The sequence below is a fragment of the Anopheles coustani genome, assembly GCF_943734705.1.
Source record: "Anopheles coustani chromosome X unlocalized genomic scaffold, idAnoCousDA_361_x.2 X_unloc_10, whole genome shotgun sequence".
NCBI lineage: Eukaryota > Metazoa > Arthropoda > Insecta > Diptera > Culicidae > Anopheles > Anopheles coustani.
In genome coordinates this window covers 240,001-260,000 of record NW_026525049.1, presented here as the reverse complement: position 1 = coordinate 260,000, position 20,000 = coordinate 240,001, and the positions used below count along the sequence as shown (strand labels likewise).

The following is a 20,000-nucleotide window of genomic DNA, read 5'->3' as shown; positions in this document are numbered from 1 at the left end:
TGTGTGTTTCAATAGGATACCGATGGTATGGTTTGAACCGATTTGATTTAGCCATTCTGAAGTCATCACTTGGTTGAAGCGCTGAACTAGGGAGGCATCGTTTACATATATATTGGTTTTCGCATGCTCTACTAGGTTAATGTCATGAGGTTGGCTATCGAGCATGCCCAAGTGATGACTTGATTGTGTGCTTGCTTGAATTCTTCACATTTCATACCATCGGTTAGTTGTCGAATCATTCCTCGATCATAACCTTCGTTCTTGGTTCATGTATGCTCTCTTCCACATAGGGCAAGCTAGAATTAACTATCTTACCCAGGACCGCCGAAGCAGCGTGGACCAGGGGAGAACTATACTTTGTCTTGTATGCCCTCTTCCACATAGGGCAAGCTAGAACTAACTATCTTACCCAGGACCGCCGAAGCAGCGTGGACCAGTGGAGGACTATACTTTGTTCATAACACCACAGTATTGAGTAATGTGCCCTCTTCCACATAGGGCAAGCTAGAATGAACTATCTTACCCAGGACCGCCGGAGCAGTGTGGACCAGTGGAGGACTACACAATCATGAGGTTTGATATCGACTTGTGTGTTTCAATAGGGTACCGATGGTATGTTTTGAACCGATTTGATTTAGCCATTCTGAAGTCATCACTTGGTTGAAGCGCTGAACTAGGGAGGGGCATCGTTTACATATATATTGGTTTTCGCATGCTCTACTAGGTTAATGTCATAGGGTTGGCTATCGAGCATGCCCAAGTGATGACTTGATTGTGTGCTTGCTTGAATTCTTCACATTTCATACCATCGGTTAGTTGTCGAATCATTCCTCGATCATAACCTTCGTTCTTGGTTCATGTATGCTCTCTTCCACATAGGGCAAGCTAGAATTAACTATCTTTTCCAGGACCGCCGAAGCAGCGTGGACCAGGGGAGAACTATACTTTGTCTTGTATGCCCTCTTCCACATAGGGCAAGCTAGAATGAACTATCTTACCCAGGACCGCCGGAGCAGCGTGGACCAGTGGAGGACTATACTTTGTTCATTACACCACAGTATTAAGTATGGTGTCCTCTTCCACATAGGGCAAGCTAGAATTAACTATCTTACCCAGGACCGCCGAAGCAGTGTGGACCAGGGGAGGACTATACTTTATACTTCACACACTAGCCAAATTGAAGTCATCACTTGGTTGAAGCACTGAACTAGGGCGAGTCTATCGTTTACTTTGCATTGGGATAATACGCTGCATGCTCTCTTAGGTTAATGTCATGTGATTGGCTATAGAGCATGCCCAAGTGATGACTTTGTTTCAAGCTCAACAGGTAGGGTATTGAGTCCTCTTCCACATAGGGCAAGCTAGAACTAACTATCTTACCCAGGACCGCCGAAGCAGTGTGGACCAGGGGAGGACTATACTTTGTCTTGTATGCCCTCTTCCACATAGGGCAAGCTAGAACTAACTATCTTACCCAGGACTGCAAAGCAGCGTGGACCAGTGGAGGACTATACTTTGTTCATTACACCACAGTATTAAGTATGGTGTCCTCTTCCACATAGGGCAAGCTAGAACTAACTATCTTACCCAGGACCGCCGAAGCAGTGTGGACCAGGGGAGGACTATACTTTATACTTCACACACTAGCCATACTGAAGTCATCACTTGGTGGGGGTGAACTACGGCGGTATCTATCGTTTTGGTTCGGTCTATATAGGGTCGCTTGCATGCTCATTCGAATATAATGTAATTGTGTATGGCTTTATGAGCATGCCCAAGTGATGACTTTGTTTCAAGCTCAACAGGTAGGGTATTGAGTCCTCTTCCACATAGGGCAAGCTAGAATGAACTATCTTACCCAGGACCGCCGGAGCAGCGTGGACCAGGGGAGGACTCTATACTTTATACTTCACACCACAGTATTGAGTACGTCTTGCATAAAGCCCCTAATGAGAACCACGAGGGCTCTCTCAATGTAGAACCACGAGGGCTCTAGTACCGATTCTCTCGGTACGGCTTGGTCCGTGTTCCTTTATGCTTGTACTCGCAGAAAGTCTCAACCCGGAGGTCTTGACTTTGATTGTCATAGTTGGACTACGACGGGGCATCCGACCATTGCTGATCGAACACCCCTGATTCACCATCTTTCGGGTAGGCGGTACGCGTACCTCCGGACGCGGAAGTCTCAACCCGGAGGTCTTGACTTTGATTGTCATAGTTGGACTACGACGGGGTATCCGACTCATCGAATACCCCAGAAGCACACCATCTTTCGGGTAGGCGGTACGCGTACCTCCGGACGCGGAAGTCTCAACCCGGAGGTCTTGACTTTGATTGTCATAGTTGGACTACGACGGGGTATCCGACTCATCGAATACCCCAGAAGCACACCATCTTTCGGGTAGGCGGTACGCGTACCTCCGGACGCGGAAAGTCTCAACCCGGAGGTCTTGACTTTGGTTGTCATAGTTGGACTATGACGGGGCATCCGACCATTGCTGATCGAACACCCCTGTTACACCATCTTTCGGATAGGCGGTGCGCGACACCACCGACGCGGAAAGTCTCAACCCGGAGGTCTTGACTTTGTATTGTTGGATAGTCCTCTTCCACTATAGGGCAAGCTGGAAATATTCCATTTTACCCAGGACTGCCGAGGCAGCGTGGACCAGGGGAGAACTTCACGGAATCTTCAGGCATCCATGATTGCCATAGTGCGTAAGCCGCCGCTGTGCGCGTCAACTCGTTCCCCGTGAGGAGGAGTCTAGCCGCCGCTAAAAGACGAAGCATTAAGTGTCCTCATTCCACTATAGGGCAAGCTAGAATGAACTATCTTACCCAGGACCGCCGAAGCAGCGTGGACCAGGCGAAGACTATACTTTATACTTCACACCACAGTATTGAGTACGACTTGCATAAAGCCCCTAATGAGAACCACGAGGGCTCTCTCAATGTAGAACCACGAGGGCTCTAGTACCGATTCTCTCGGTACGGCTTGGTCCGTGTTCCTTTATGCTTGTACTCGCGGAAAGTCTCAACCCGGAGGTCTTGACTTTGATTGTCATAGTTGGACTACGACGGGGCATCCGACCATTGCTGACCGAACACCCCTGATTCATCATCTTTCGGATAGGAGGTGCGCCCACCTCCGACGCGGAAGTCTCAACCCGGAGGTTCGGACTTAGAGTTTTTCCCATTTAAAAGTTTTTCTCTTAGCCATACTGAAGTCATCACTTGGTGAACGATTGAACTAGGGCGGGTTAATCGTTTATAGGTATCATGTGGTTTGCATGCTCTCTTAGGTTAAGGTCATGTGGTTGGCTATCGAGCATGCCCAAGTGATGACTTTGTTTCACGCTTGCTTGATTTCTTCAAGATTCCCTGTTATATAGTGTAATCATTCGAGAACAGGGAATCTTTGGTTTTGCTCAACAGGTATTGGATGTCAACTTGGTATCTAGATCGCATTAAGTCTCAACCCTTAGGTTCGGACTTGTATAGTGACATCTTGTTACGGTCTTGAGTCTCAACCCGCAGGTTCGGACTACTTAGTGTTTGATCGAATATAATATGGCAACTTGTGCCTAAGTCTCAACCCGCAGGTTCGGACTTCTGTTTATTTGGCCAATGTATGTATAAGGCAACTTGTGCCTAAGTCTCAACCCGCAGGTTCGGACTTGTGTATTTGTTCGAAGTCATGTATAAGGCAACGTGTGCCTAAGTCTCAACCCGCAGGTTCGGACTTGTTAGTGTTTCGTCAACTTTCATATGGCAACTTGTGCCTAAGTCTCAACCCGCAGGTTCGGACTTGTGTATTTGTTCGAAGTCATGTATAAGGCAACTTGTGCCTAAGTCTCAACCCGCAGGTTCGGACTTGTGTATTTGTTCGAAGTTATATATAAGGCAACTTGTGCCTAAGTCTCAACCCGCAGGTTCGGACTTGTGTATTTGTTCGAAGTCATGTATAAGGCAACTTGTGCCTAAGTCTCAACCCGCAGGTTCGGACTTCTATAGTGTTTCGTCAATTATCATATGGCAACTTGTGCCGAAGTCTCAACCCGCAGGTTCGGACTTCTATAGTGTTTCGTCAATTATCATATGGCAACTTGTGCCGAAGTCTCAACCCGCAGGTTCGGACTTCTGGAAGGATCACTTGGCCACTAATGATCCTTCCGCAGGTTCACCTACGGAAACCTTGTTACGACTTTTACTTCCTCTAAATCATCAAGTTCGGTCAACTTCGATAAAGCAGACGCGGTTCACGAGGATCCAGCGAACGATCATCTCCAAAGACCTCACTAAATAATCCATCGGTAGTAGCGACGGGCGGTGTGTACAAAGGGCAGGGACGTATTCAACGCTGGCTGATGACCAGCACTTACTAGAAGTTCCGAGTTCATATGGACCATTGCAATCCATAATCCCTACTAAGTGAGTATTTGAGTGATTTCCCGTTCCTCTCGGAATAGGAGACACGCTGCTACCCACATTGTAGCACGCGTGTAGCCCAGAACATCTAAGGGCATCACGGACCTGTTATCGCTCGATCTCATTTTGCTAAACACAAATTGTCCTGCTAAGCAGCGTACCGTAAGTGCACTTGCGCACACGAACAGCGAAGGTGTCAGGTCATACTCCACCGAAAGGTCCTAACCCGTTCCAATCGGCATCGACGCATTAACGCTGACTGCGTTCTAGTTAGCATATGTGAGTCACGTTCGTTATCGGAATTAACCAGACAAATCAATCCACGAACTAAGAACGGCCATGCACCACTACCCTTAAATTTGAGAAAGAGCTATTAATCTGTCTCACCTCCATAAGTTCGGACCTGGTAAGTTTTCCCGTGTTGAGTCAAATTGAACCGCAAGCTCCATTTCATTGTGGTGCCCTTCCGTCAATTCCTTTAAGTTTCAACTTTGCAACCATACTTCCCCCGGAACCTGACTTTGGTTTCCCGGAAGCTACTGAGAGCACCTGGTTGTAGCGTCTCCCAATTGCTAGTTGGCATCGTTTACGGTTAGAACTAGGGCGGTATCTAATCGCCTTCGATCCTCTAACTTTCGTTCTTGATTAAAGAAAGCATCCTTGACAAATGCCTTCGCTTTAGTTAGTCTTACGACGGTCTACGAATTTCACCTCTCGCGCCGTAATACTAGTGTCCCCAACTACTTCTGTTAATCATTACCTCCGGTCTGAGTACAAACCAATGAAAGATTAGACCAAGGTCGTATTCCATTATTCCATGCAAGATTATTCTAGGGCGTTTGGGCACCCTGCTTTAAGCACTCTAATTTGTTCAAGGTAAACGTGAGCGGTCGAGCTCTATGTTACACTTGCACCCGTTGAAGGGCACACCATGACACAGACTTGGTGCCCTACCACACCATTGAGTCGCAACCAGATTCCGACTTGGCCCACCGACCACGGGTTGACCGGGTCGGCGGAGCCGGACTGTGTTGGACAAGTATCAACTTCGAACGTTTTAACCGCAACAATTTTAATATACGCTAGTGGAGCTGGAATTACCGCGGCTGCTGGCACCAGACTTGCCCTCCACTTGATCCTCGTAGAAGGATTTATGCTCTACTCATTCCAATTATGAAACATCATTAAAGAGTTTCATATTGTTATTTCTCGTCACTACCTCCCCGTCCCGGGATTGGGTAATTTACGCGCCTGCTGCCTTCCTTGGATGTGGTAGCCATTTCTCAGGCTCCCTCTCCGGAATCGAACCCTGATTCCCCGTTACCCGTTGCAACCATGGTAGTCCTCTATACTACCATCCATAGTTGATAGGGCAGATATTTGCGAGATCTGTCGTCGGTGCGAGACCATACGATCAGCATCATTATCCAGACTTCAACTCAATGACACGGAGAACCCGCGATTGGTTTGACTAATAAGTGCACCAGTTCCCGCGAGGGTCCTGGCATGTTGCATGTATTAGCTCTAGATTTTCCACAGTTATCCAAGTAACTAGGTTGATGATCTCGTAAATTATAGCTGTTATACTGAGCCTTATGCGGTTTCACATTAAATCTGTTTGTACTTAGACATGCATGGCTTAACCTTTGAGACGAGCGTATATTACTGGTAGGATCAACCAGAATTCCGACTTTGCGTTCGAATGTTCATTGTCCCATTGCACCCGGAGGAGCAAACACCACGTTCTATATGTTGTCAAGTCCGGTAGCACACGGGAGGCGAGCCCCCGTGCGAACCTCATTGCCCTCGTATCACACACACACCCGATGCACCGGACAGGCACTTGAGCGGCATTCGACTCCGCTAAGCGCACGTGCGCCCGATTGTGCATGCGCTGACGGGGCCTTCATACCCCTACCACAGCGACCTTATGCCAAACTTCCATGAATACTTAGGTGAGCTGACAAGGGCCTTCATTTCCCTACCATCAACTAAAGGACACGCTAGGCGCGTCCGATCATTGCAACTGCGGGGCTTTCATACCCCAATCACCACAGTACGCAATTCACCAGAGTTTAATCACAACCCCCCCGGACATGGCACACTATTAACTTGCAACAAAACTTAGTGTGTGCCGGGCACATCGGTTCCACAAAATCATTCCCGATGTACCCCAATTGGGGTTGCGAACGCATTCACGGTCCTCTGACACACCCAACCAAGCGTGGATACTACATACCTCAAACACCCAGTACACTAACAGACAAATCAACATATGGTTGCTTTCCCCCAGACATTTGCCAATCACTTGGCACCCGGACGGGAACTCGCTCCTGATTGCGCCAATGCCACCCATTTGCCAAGAGCGAGTTCTGTATGTAGATTTCATTTGGAAAGACAACCGTGTACTGGATATTCTATCCGACGATTACAGATGACGAGTACGAGACTCGACTACACTCACGGATAATACATTTTGGGTCGAGATTGCTTTCGGGGTTTTCGATTGGTCTTGCGCTTGTAAACGTATAACTTTGACTTGTGGTAACCTCGGTATGTTAGTCGATCACGTGGTTGTGAACTGGGTAGGGGTGAGCAATCTGTTCACTTGCACTCTGGGTAGGAATATGGTGAGCGCTATAGGTTAAAGATCATGGTATGGTTCCATCGTGATGACTTTCGCTAGATAGTAGTATGTTTGGATAGTTATAACGTTTTTGGCCATTTGTTCATAGTGTTCGGTTCATTCAGGAATTCGATTGGTCTTTGCTTCACACACGTGGTCGATCACTTGGATGTGAACTAGGGTGAGATTAAGGTGTTCACTAGTGCTCTTCGGTTTTGGATCAGTAATGAGCACTTGATTGGTTTCGCATAATATGTATCCATAGTGATGACTCTTTCCAGCTTAAGATTTCGTGACCGGTTTCGAATCCTCCCCACGTTCGCTTTTACTTGGTTAGGTTTTCGAGTGTAGATTTGAAAGCAATCTCATGTATGTATCCCATCTGATATAAGCCACTGACAGTTCATGTCACCTCGTTCAACTCTCGCTGGGTCACAGAAGTATGTTACTGCGCCCATTATCCCTACTCGGATAGGTTCGGTTCGTTCGTTTTATACTACGGTGAGTAAACTCAATTTGTGCATCGCATAGCCATGGAAAGCAAGCTTTCGCGGGCCTCTTCGACTGTTTTGATACGAGCTGTGCCCGTGATGCTTGTCATCCCAGGATACTAGACCCCTTTGGACGACCGCATGACCATCAGAAAGTAAATTCCACGTTCGATTTGGGGTGTGAACCCCGAACATAAAGTCTTTGTGTAGAACCACGAGGGCTCTATAGTACCGATTCTCTCGGTACGCTTGGTCCGTGTTCCTTTATGTTCGTACTCTTGTGAATAAGATTCACGTTCGTTTTGGGATATTTGCTACTGTCACCGTTTGAGTACTATGGGGCTTGAACCCCTAACATAAAGTCTTTGTGTAGAACCACGAGGGCTCTATAGTACCGATTCTCTCGGTACGCTTGGTCCGTGTTCCTTTATGTTCGTACTCTTGTGTGTATAATATTCATGTTCGGTTTGGGATATTTGCTACTTTCACCAGGGTCCCGTTCTTCATACAAGTCTGCCTTGCTAATGTGGTAACTTTATAGTGTAGTTCTGACATCCCAATTTTGGGACTTAGCCGATTTTTCGTATATTTCCATATGACCCATAGGGTCCCTTTCTTCATACAAGCTTGCCTAGGGCGATCGGTCAAAACTTGTCTTACTATTCGATTGGTCTTCGCACTTTCACCCTAGGCAGTTCGCCTAGGTCTGTCTTCTTGAGGAGGCCAAAACCCGAAATAAGGAGGTTCGGCCGACCCTGAAACCTCCCCTGTCTGAACTACACTAACCCGATTTTTCAGGGTCCTCAGCGCCATATAACTTTGCCTAGGTCACTTGTACTCTTGACTTAGGCCATCCGACTTGGTCCGTGTTTCTTCCTAGGGTTCACCTAGGTACTTTGCCTTGCTTGATGTGGTAACTTTTTAGTGTAGTTCAGACATCCTAATTTTGGGACTTAGCCGATTTTTCATGTATTTCCATATGACCCATAGGGTCCCTTTCTTCATACAAGCTTGCCTAGGGCGATCGGTCAAAACTTGTCTTACTATTCGATTGGTCTTCGCACTTTCACCCTAGGCAGTTCGCCTAGGTCTGTCTTCTTGAGGAGGCCAAAACCCGAAATAAGGAGGTCCAGCCGACCCTGAAACCTCCCCTGTCTTAACTACACCAACCCGATTTTTCATGGTCCTTAGCGCCATACAACTTTGCCTAGGTCACTTGTACTCTTGACTTAGGCCATCTGACTTGGTCCGTGTTTCTTCCTAGGGTTCACCTAGGTACTTTGCCTTGCTTGATGTGGTAACTTTTTAGTGTAGTTCAGACATCCCAATTTCGGGACTTAGCCGATTTTTCGTATATTTCCATATGACCCATAGGGTCCCTTTCTTCATACAAGCTTGCCTAGGGCGATCGGTCAAAACTTGTCTTACTATTCGATTGGTCTTCGCACTTTCACCCTAGGCACTTTGCCTAGGTCTGTCTTCTTGAGGAGGCCAAAACCCGAAATAAGGAGGTTCAGCCGACCCAGAAACCTCCCCTGTCTGAACTACACTAACCCGATTTTTCAGGGTCCTCAGCGCCATACAACTTTGCCTAGGTCACTTGTACTCTTGACTTAGGCCATCTGACTTGGTCCGTGTTTCTTCCTAGGGTTCACCTAGGTACTTTGCCTTGCTTGATGTGGTAACTTTTTAGTGTAGTTCAGACATCCCAATTTTGGGACTTAGCCGATTTTTCATGTATTTCCATATGACCCATAGGGTACCTTTCTTCATACAAGCTTGCCTAGGGCGATCGGTCAAAACTTGTCTTACTATTCGATTGGTCTTCGCACTTTCACCCTAGGCAGTTTGCCTAGGTCTGTCTTCTTGAGGAGGCCAAAACCCGAAATAAGGAGGTTCAGCCGACCCAGAAACCTCCCCTGTCTGAACTACACTAACCCGATTTTTCAGGGTCCTCAGCGCCATACAACTTTGCCTAGGTCACTTGTACTCTTGACTTAGGCCATCTGACTTGGTCCGTGTTTCTTGCTAGGGTTCACCTAGGTAGTTTGCCTTGCTTGATGTGGTAACTTTTTAGTGTAGTTCAGACATCCCAATTTTGGGACTTAGCCGATTTTTCATGTATTTCCATATGACCCATAGGGTCCCTTTCTTCATACAAGCTTGCCTAGGGCGATCGGTCAAAACTTGTCTTACTATTCGATTGGTCTTCGCACTTTCACCCTAGGCAGTTTGCCTAGGTGTAGCTTCTTGAGGAGGTCAAAACCCAAAATAAGGAGGTTCAGCCGACCCAAAAACCTCCCCTGTCTAAACTACACTAACCAGATTTTTCAGGGTCCTCAGCGCCATACAACTTTGCCTAGGTCACTTGTTCTATTGACTTAGGCCATCTGACTTGGTCCGTGTTTCTTCCTAGGGTTCACCTAGGTACTTTGCCTTGCTTGGTGTGGTAACTTTTTAGTGTAGTTCTGACATCCCCATTTTGGGACTTAGCCGATTTTTCGTAAAATACCATATGACCCATCAGGGTCCTTTGCTTCATATAAGTTTGCCTTGCTTGGTATGGTAACATTTGAGTGTAGTTCTGACATCATCATTTTGGGACTTAGCCGATTTTTCGTAAAATACCATATGACCCATATGGGTCCTTTGCTTCATATAAGTTTGCCTTGCTTGGTGTGGTAACTTTTTAGTGTAGTTCTGACATCCCCATTTTGGGACTTAGCCGATTTTTCGTAAAATACCATATGACCCATCAGGGTCCTTGCCTTCATATAAGTTTGCCTTGCTTGGTGTGGTAACATTTGAGTGTAGTTCTGACATCATCATTTTGGGACTTAGCCGATTTTTCGTAAAATACCATATGACCCATATGGGTCCTTTGCTTCATATAAGTTTGCCTTGCTTGGTGTGGTAACATTTGAGTGTAGTTCTGACATCCCCATTTTGGGACTTAGCCGATTTTTCAATCAATACCATATGACCCATCAGGGTCCTTTGCTTCATATAAGTTTGCCTTGCTTGGTGTGGTAACATTTGAGTGTAGTTCTGACATCCCCATTTTGGGACTTAGCCGATTTTTCGATCAATACCATATGACCCATCAGGGTCCTTTGCTTCATATAAGTTTGCCTTGCTTGGTGTGGTAACATTTGAGTGTAGTTCTGACATCACCATTTTGGGACTTAGCCGATTTTTCGTAAAATACCATATGACCCATCAGGGTCCTTTGCTTCATATAAGTTTGCCTTGCTTGGTGTGGTAACATTTGAGTGTAGTTCTGACATCCCCATTTTGGGACTTAGCCGATTTTTCGTAAAATACCATATGACCCATCAGGGTCCTTTGCTTCATATAAGTTTGCCTTGCTTGGTGTGGTAACATTTGAGTGTAGTTCTGACATCCCCATTTTGGGACTTAGCCGATTTTTCGTAAAATACCATATGACCCATCAGGGTCCTTGCCTTCATATAAGTTTGCCTTGCTTGGTGTGGTAACATTTGAGTGTAGTTCTGACATCCCCATTTTGGGACTTAGCCGATTTTTCGATCAATACCATATGACCCATCAGGGTCCTTTTTCTTCATATAAGTTTCCCAAGACTTAGTGCTTTTTACCTTTGGACACCAATATCACCCTTACGGGTTTCTTTGATCTTCTCACTTTGTATTGACCAAATGTAGGTCTTGCCATGCCAAACATATAATTGTTCTACACCAAGTCTCTATCTCGTACCGCCAGCTCGGTACATTCGATCAACCTGCCCTTAAGGCACCCGGGACTTAGCCATTTTTTCACATTTTTCATGATTTTGAGGCAACTTTTCTCGACTTTGTCACCTTATATCACCAAGATCCTTTCCCTTTAGCGCTTCACTCTGTTCGTATGATATTTAGCGCTGACTATCACCTTTCTATCGCTGACCTCAACTTCTTATTCGGTGCCATAGAGCCAGAGATATTTGGTGTATGCTGTTATAAGGGAAGTTTGTCACTTTTTCAAAGGCCCACTTTGGGACGCCCATATCTCACCTTCACGTATCTTCGATCTTCTTGTCGTCTATGGACGAAGCTTAGGTCTTGTATTGGCCAACTTATAAATGTTCTACGGCCAAGCCGTATCTCTTACCGCCAGCCCGGTATTCATGGACTTAGTCGGATTTTCGCCTCTCGTGGTAACAATTTCTGACTTTGACTCACAATAACACCCGAACGGTCACATGCTAGCGCTTTGCTTGGTAGGAATTATAGTTAGCGCTACCTTTTCTCTTTCCATCGATACCTTGTTCGTTCCATTCCATGCCATACAGCCGAAGTTATGATGTTTCCCGTTTTCCATATCATGTGGAGCTTATGCTCTGGGAAAACCATCTAACACCTGTACCACCCTTTTGGGTACCACCGATCTCGTCACTATGTTCGGGCCAAATATAGGTTATAACATGCCCAACATATAATTGTTCTACACCAAGTCTCTATCTCTTACCGCCTGCTCGGTATTTTACTCGTAAGTCCAAATTTCACAACTTGTACTTTTTGGCCCAATGTACTCGAGTTTCAATTTTGGTAACATTTTTCGACTTTGACACTTAATAACTTCCAAATAATGCTAGTTAGCGCTTTGCTTTCTTCTAGTCGTATCTAGCGCTGGGTGTTACCTTTCCAAAACATATCCTAGCTTAACAATCCATGCCATACAGCCGGAGCTATACGGTGCACAAGTCAAATCCATTTTAGCCATGTTTCATTTTTGCCAATTTTTGACCACTCGTATCACCCTTCCAGAGTGGTCCGATCTTCTCGCTTTCTATGGACGACTTTTATGTCTCGTAGAGGCAAACTTATAAGTATTCTACGTCAACCCGCTATCTCTTACCGCTTGCTCGGTATTCTTGGTCTTGTGTGATTTTTGGCCATTTTGGTATTATTTTTCCACTTTGTCGCTTAATAACTCAGTTTTGCTCAACACTTAGCGCTTCGGTTGTTTGGGATTATAGTTAGCGCTCGGTTCGACCTTTCCAACACTGATCTTAGCTTGTCGATCCGTTCCATACAGCCTGAGTTATTCGCGATACCGTGTTTCAATCCATTTCTCAAGTCTCGTTTTGGTCCAACTTTGAACCAGCCATATCACCCTGATGGGTACCTCCGATCTTCTCGCTCTATATTGGCCAAAGTTAGGTCTTGTGGTAACGTACTTATGATTGTTCTACGCCGTGTTCGTAGCTCTTATCGTTCGCCCGCTATTTTCGATCATAAGGTGAATTTTCGCCTCTAAACCACCATTTTTCACCTTTGCCCTCTAATATGACCGACTTGCTCAACACCTAGCGCTTCGCTTGGTAGGACACATAGCTAGCGCTCGTCAAGACCTTTCCAACGCATATCCAAGCTTTCCGATCCGCGCCATACAGCCTGAGCTATAGGCGATACCGTTTTTCCCATTTTCTTGGTCACACGCACTTTAGGGTACCCCTTTTTGCCTTTGACCCTTAATACCTCCTCCGGGTCACTAGTAGGCGCTCAGCTTGGTAGGAAACATAGCTAGAGCAGGCCTTCACCTTTCCAAAACTGCCAAAAGTGTACCGATCCGACATCTAGAACCAAAGTTATGGTCATTCCCATCATGCTCTACTTTCATGGTCAACCTCCACTAAGCACACCTAGGTTGGACCAACTTTCACCAACTCATCTCGAACCCCAAATTTGCTTCGACCTACTAGGTTTCCCTAGCAAAGTGGCCAAAACATCCATTACAACACGACTGGTCTTTCTGGTGGTCGACCTAGGCGACTTTGTTCGACGACCACCACCCCATGGAACTAAAAGACGTCCCTTGATACGGACCACCGATACATTTTCCGGCCTGTCTAAACTACACTCATCGAAATTTTTTTGGGTCCCCACCGTCATACAAGTTTGCCTAGGTCAAGTTTTTCTTCCGGATCGGCCGCGGACCTCACTTTTCATTATCTAGGGAGGCCATAGGGCCCCAAAAGGGGTTTTTTAAAATTTTCGACACTTTCGACTTTGGTCGGATTTTTTCCGATTTTGGTCCGACCTAGGGACTTGGTGGTCCAAGGAGCCTCGGGACCAAACTTTTTTCTCAGGGGTCCCTACCTCCATACAACTTTGCCTAGGTCAATTTTTTGTTCCAAATCGACCGCGGATTTCACTTTTCAATATCTGGGGCTCGTGTAGAGTCCGAATATGAGGTTTTCTCATTTTTCGACATTTTCGACTTTTTTCGACTTTTTTCGGGTTTTTCGACCTAGGGGTCCGCCGAACAATTTTTGGGTCAAAAATTTTTATTGAACTAGTCGAAAGTACGCAAAAAGATAAGACTTTTTGCCGAAGACACCATGCCCCGAAACCGACTCCTTCCCCTTCAAAATTGGGGACAAACGTGATTTTTGAAACTTTTCCTTAGGGAGCCCAAGACTTAGAAAATTTTCAAATTCTCGATTTTTCGATTGCGAGCTAGCGTTTTGCGGTCTTCGGCAATGTTGTAGATCTCGACGAGATAAGACTTTTTGGTCAAGGGACATTTTGCCCTCCGACCCCTCCTTCCCCCCGCAAATCGCCCCCCAAAGTGCAATTTTTGCATTTTCACCTCTTTGCACGCACTGTTCGGCCCAAATGGCCACTTTCTATGGGTCTGAGCGCTTTGCGGTCTTCGGCAAACTTTTAGAGCGTACCAAGCCCTAATTATAATTGTTCTACACCACCTTCGTACCTCTTCATCCCTGGCCGCTATTCGCGTACCAAGGTAATTTTTGTTCATTTTGTCAACATTTTTCATCTTTGACTGCTTCTATCGGCCTTGCCATGAACCGATAGCGCTTCGCTGTGTTCTAACGTAAGTTAGTACTACTCATTACCTTTCCAAATCATGTCTTAGATTGTCATTTGCTTGCATACAGCCGGAGCTATGAGCGATACCGTAAAAAGTACCGAAACTTGGAAAAATCCTTGGATCGCCCATATCCCCCCTTTGGGGACCAGATATCGAAAAAAGTTCTGATTCATAAAGTTGCGCCTTAACGTGTTCTAGTTATGCCTAGAACATTTCACTTCGCTAGCTGGCCTGCAACTTAGCCGTAATTGGGATTTTAGGGTGTTCAAGGAGGGCCCATTTCCTGCGACTTGGTATCTTTTGGGCCCTATGTTTGTCTAATATCTCCACGAGTTTTCCAGATAGCTTTCTCATACTTTCAGGGTGCCTAGAGCACCTCAAGACCTTTCCAACGCTATGCCGTTTGCTTCGCTCGGACATCTACAGCCGAAGTTATTCGAGGTACACTGTACCTTACCCTGTTTTCTCAGTACTTGGTCGAAAATTTCGATCAGCCATATGACCGACTTCGACAAACCTGAGCGGGTTGGCCCCACATAACTAAACTTTCGTCTCGTGTAGGCAAACTTATAAATGTTCTACGTCAACTCGCTATCTCGTACCGCCTTGACGGTATACTTGGTCCAAGGGCCATTTCCAGCGACTTGGTCGCAATTTCGCTCTAAGTTTCGCTAATACCTTCGTCCGTGGACATGGTGATTTTTTGTTCGTATTTTTCCTTGATAGTCCCACTCAAGACTATTCCATACCAGAGCCAAGCGTCCCGCTAAGTGCCATACAGCCTGAGCAGTAATTCATGAAAGGTACCTCTACCAGTTTTTGCCATACTTGGGTACAAACTTTGTATCGCCCATATCTCCACTTTGGAGGCCAGCCAGCACCTTTGCCCCATATACTTTTTTCTTGGTCATACCATGCACTAAATATAATTGTTCTACGCCAACTTGCTATCTCTTCTCTAACTTGCCGTTATTCTTGGTCCAAGTCCCATTTCATTCGTTTTCGGACCCATTTTGCTATATGTTTCACTAATAGCTTCGGCCATGGACAAGCTGATATTCTGTTTGTATTTTTGCTTGATAGTCCCACTCAAGACCATTCCAAAACACACCGCAACTTGTCGCTCGGTGGCAAACTGACCGAGTTATAATTCATGAAAGATACCTCAACTTGGTACACCATGTGGTCGGCCCAAACCATATACCGACCAAACGACCGACTTGGAGCACCCTGACCGGGTTGGCCCCATATAATGAAAGTTGCGTCTCTACACGCCCAACTTATGAATATTCTACGCCAAGTCGCTATCTCTTACCGGTAAGCCGGTATTCACCTTCCAAGGGGGATTTTGGTCAAGTGCCATTTCCTGCGACTTGGTCCCCGAATACGACCATCATCACCTAATATCTCCGTGGTCTTTCAACTCAGCCTCATGAAACTTTCAGGGTAGATAGGTCTCCCCGAGACCTTTCCAACGGTGAGCAGTTTGCCTCGCTCGGCCATATACAGCCGAAGTTATTAATGGTACTTGGTACCTTACCCTGTTTTTTCCATACTTGTTCGTACTTGGGTACAAACTTTGGATCGCCCATATCTCCACTTTGGAGGCCAGCTAGCACCTTGGCCCCATATACTTTTTTGTTGGTCATGCCATGCACCAAATATAGTTGTTCTACGCCAACTTGCTATCTCTTCTCCAACTTGCCGTTATTCTTGGTCCAATTCCCATTTCATTCGTTTTTGGACCCATTTTGCTATATGTTTCACTAATAGCTTCGGCCATGGACAAGCTGATTTTCGATTGGTATTTTTCCTTGATAGTCCCACTCAAGACCATTCCAAAACACACCGCAGCTTGTCGCTCGGTGGCAAACTGACCAAGTTATAATTCATGAAAGGTACCTCAACTTGGCAAACCACGTGGTCGGCCCAAACCATAAACCAACCAAACGACCGACTTGGAGCACCCTGACCGGGTTGGCCCCATATAATAAAAGTTGCGTCTCTACACGCCCAACTTATGAATATTCTACGCCAAGTCGCTATCTCTTACCGGTAAGCCGGTATTCACCTTCCAAGGGTGATTTTGGTCAAGCGCCATTTCCTGCGACTTGGTCCCCGAATTGGACCATCATCACCTAATATCTCCGTGGTCTTTCAACTCAGCCTCATGAAACTTTCAGGGTAGATAGGTCTCCCCAAGACCTTTCCAACGGTGAGCCGTTTGCCTCGCTCGGCCATCTACAGCCGAAGTTATTAATGGTACTTGGTACCTTACCCTGTTTTTTCCATACTTGTTCGTACTTGGGTACAAACTTTGGATCGCCCATATCTCCACTTTGGAGGCCAGCCAGCACCTTGGCCCCATATACTTTTTTGTTGGTGATACCATGCACCAAATATAATTGTTCTACGCAAGCTTGCTATCTCTTCTCCAACTTGCGGTTATTTTTGACTCAAGTCCCATTTCCATAGTTTTTTGTACCAATTTGCTCTATGTTTCGCTAATAGCTTCGCCCAAGGACTTTGTGATTTTTTGTTCGCATTTTTCCTAAATAGTCCCACTCAAGACTATTCCAAATCACACCTTAGCTTGTCGCTCAGTGCCATACAGCCAGAGTTTTAATTCATGAAAGGTACATAACCTTGGTACACCACGTGGTCGGTCCAAACCATCAACCAACCATATGACCGACTTCGAGTCGAGCTAGCGGCTAGGCTCAATATAATGAAATGCGTGTCTTGATGCGGGCTACTGACGGTCTGAACAATGTAGCTCGCTAGCTCGTCTCTAAACTTGTGTTTTGGTCGAATATTGGGTGTTCATGTAACACTTCGGGTAACATGGACTTTGGTGCAACTTTACCACTTGTGCACTTAATAACTTCCCGGTCATTCAAGTCTTTGCCTTCATACTTTCAGGGTAGTTAGGTCTCGTCGAGACCTTTCCATACATATGCCAAACTCATCGATCGGACATCTATAGCCCGAGTTATTCGCGGTACACCGTACCTTACCCTGTTTTTTCCTCAATTGGGTACAAACCTTGGAACACCCATATCGCCCCTTTAGAGACTAGCTGGCACGTTGGCCTCATATAATGATAAGTGCACCTCAACTAGGGCTACTGACGGTCAGAACATTTCAACTTGCTAGCTCGGGCCCACACTTGTGTTTTTCTCGAATATATGGTTCAAGTGTGCCACTTTGGGCACTTTTGGACATTTTGTCCCCACACAACTTTCTTGCCTTGGTAGATAGGGTCTTGTGATCTTGGGCAAAAAGATGCACCAAGATAAAGTCTAACTTTCGTTCTTGTACCGCAAAGCGCTATCTCAAACACCCGAGGAGATAGAAAGTGATTATGTTCGGTATATCGGTCTTCCATGGCCTACTATGGTAAACCCCTGCAGGTATGCAACCGAAGGTGCTTGGTACATGTATTTGGTGCAATATCGGTGCAAAGTAGGTGTTTCCTTGATCGGGCTATAACTTTCTTGGTTGATGTTGGATTGCTTTGCGGTCTTCGGGGGATAGTTAGGGAACATGTTGGCCAACATTTCCTTATTCCTCAGCCTGGCCGTACCTCTAACCGTCTAGGCGGTATACATGCTCTAAGTTGGAACTTGTGTTCCTTTGGGTAACTTCTCTGACTTTGACGCTTAATAACTTTCGTTCATATGCAGTCTAAGCTCTGCAACTCTCAGGAAAGCTAGTACTACTCATTTCCTTTCCATATCAGTCTTTGGCTTGTCGATCCGATGTCTACAGCCTTACTTATTCACGTTCCCTGTGAAGGTAGGTTTTTGCCCATTTTCCAGTTCATGTGGTAACATTCCCAGACTTTGCCGGCTTTCTCTTCATGTGGTAACTTGCTTGCTCATGTGGTAACTTGGAAGTGTATTTCTGACAGACCCAATCTGGGACTTAGCCGATTTTTCTCTTCATATTATATGGATCCATCACTAGGCCATCTTGCTTGCTCATGTGGTAACTTGGAAGTGTATTTCTGACAGACCCAATCTGGGACTTAGCCGATTTTTCTCTTCATATCATATGGATCCATCACTAGGCCATCTTGCTTGCTTGTGTGGTAACTTGATAGTGTATGTCTGACAGACCCAATCTGGGACTTAGCCGATTTTTCTCTTCATATCATATGGATCCATCACTAGGCCATCTTGCTTGCTTGTGTGGTAACTTGGAAGTGTATTTCTGACAGACCCAATCTGGGACTTAGCCGATTTTTCTCTTCATATTATATGGATCCTGGACTTAGCCGATTTTTCTCTTCATATCATATGGATCCATCACTAGGCCATCTTGCTTGCTTGTGTGGTAACTTGGAAGTGTATTTCTGACAGACCCAATCTGGGACTTAGCCGATTTTTCTCTTCATATCATATGGATCCATCACTAGGCCATCTTGCTTGCTTGTGTGGTAACTTGGAAGTGTATTTCTGACAGACCCAATCTGGGACTTAGCCGATTTTTCTCTTCATATTATATGGATCCTGGACTTAGCCGATTTTTCTCTTCATATCATATGGATCCATCACTAGGCCATCTTGCTTGCTTGTGTGGTAACTTGGAAGTGTATTTCTGACAGACCTAATCTGGGACTTAGCCGATTTTTCTCTTCATATTATATGGATCCTGGACTTAGCCGATTTTTCTCTTCATATCATATGGATCCATCATTAGGCCATCTTGCTTGCTTGTGTGGTAACTTGATAGTGTATTTCCGACAGACCCAATCTCGGACTTAGCCGATTTTTCTCTTCATATTATATGGTTCCATCACTAGGCCATCTTGCTTGCTTGTGTGGTATCTTGAAAGTGTATGTCTGACAGACCCAATCTCGGACTTAGCCGATTTTTCTCTTCATATAATATGGATCCTGGACTTAGCCTGTTATTAGGTTATTATATATGGATCCTGGACTTAGCCGATTATTAGGTTATTATATATGGATCCTGGACTTAGCCGATTTTTCTCTTCATATAATATGGATCCTGGACTTAGCCGATTATTAGGTTATTATATATGGATCCTGGACTTAGCCGATATTTCTCTTCATATAATATGGATCCGGGACTTAGCCGATTTTTCTCTTCATATAATATGGATCCGGGACTTAGCCGATTTTTCTCTTCATATAATATGGATCCGGGACTTAGCCAATTTTTCTCTTCATGTGGTAACGTATGCCAATCGCTCACAAGTCATGGGATAAGGGTACTTGTGTTCTTCCATCTTCTAAGTCCCGCACGGGGACATCGTGATCGCCCCAAGTCCGGAATAGCGCCAAGTCAAGCCCCACGGTGGCCGTGCAGGACCTGTTAGCGGCGGCCCCACTGACAGCACTAATCCGGACTTAGAAATTATATCTTTCTAATCGAACACCACACACGCAACACCACCATACCACCATCTCCTTGCAAGTACCTAAGTACCCGCAACTCCATGGTGAAGGCAATGTCACTCCATCACCAACCTCTTTGCATTGCAAGCACTTGCGTACCTACAACACTCCGAAGAAGGCAACGGCGCGCGATGCTCGACTCCACACACCTCACCACACCACACCACCGATGGC

At 45.7% G+C, this 20,000-nt stretch overlaps 1 protein-coding gene across 1 annotated transcript in view; it reads right to left on the bottom strand.

Moving 5' to 3' along the window:
* The window catches only part of LOC131269849 (helicase POLQ-like), a 151,720-nt gene that overhangs the window by 104,450 nt on the left and 27,270 nt on the right, over positions 1–20,000 (bottom strand). The window lies entirely within an intron of this gene.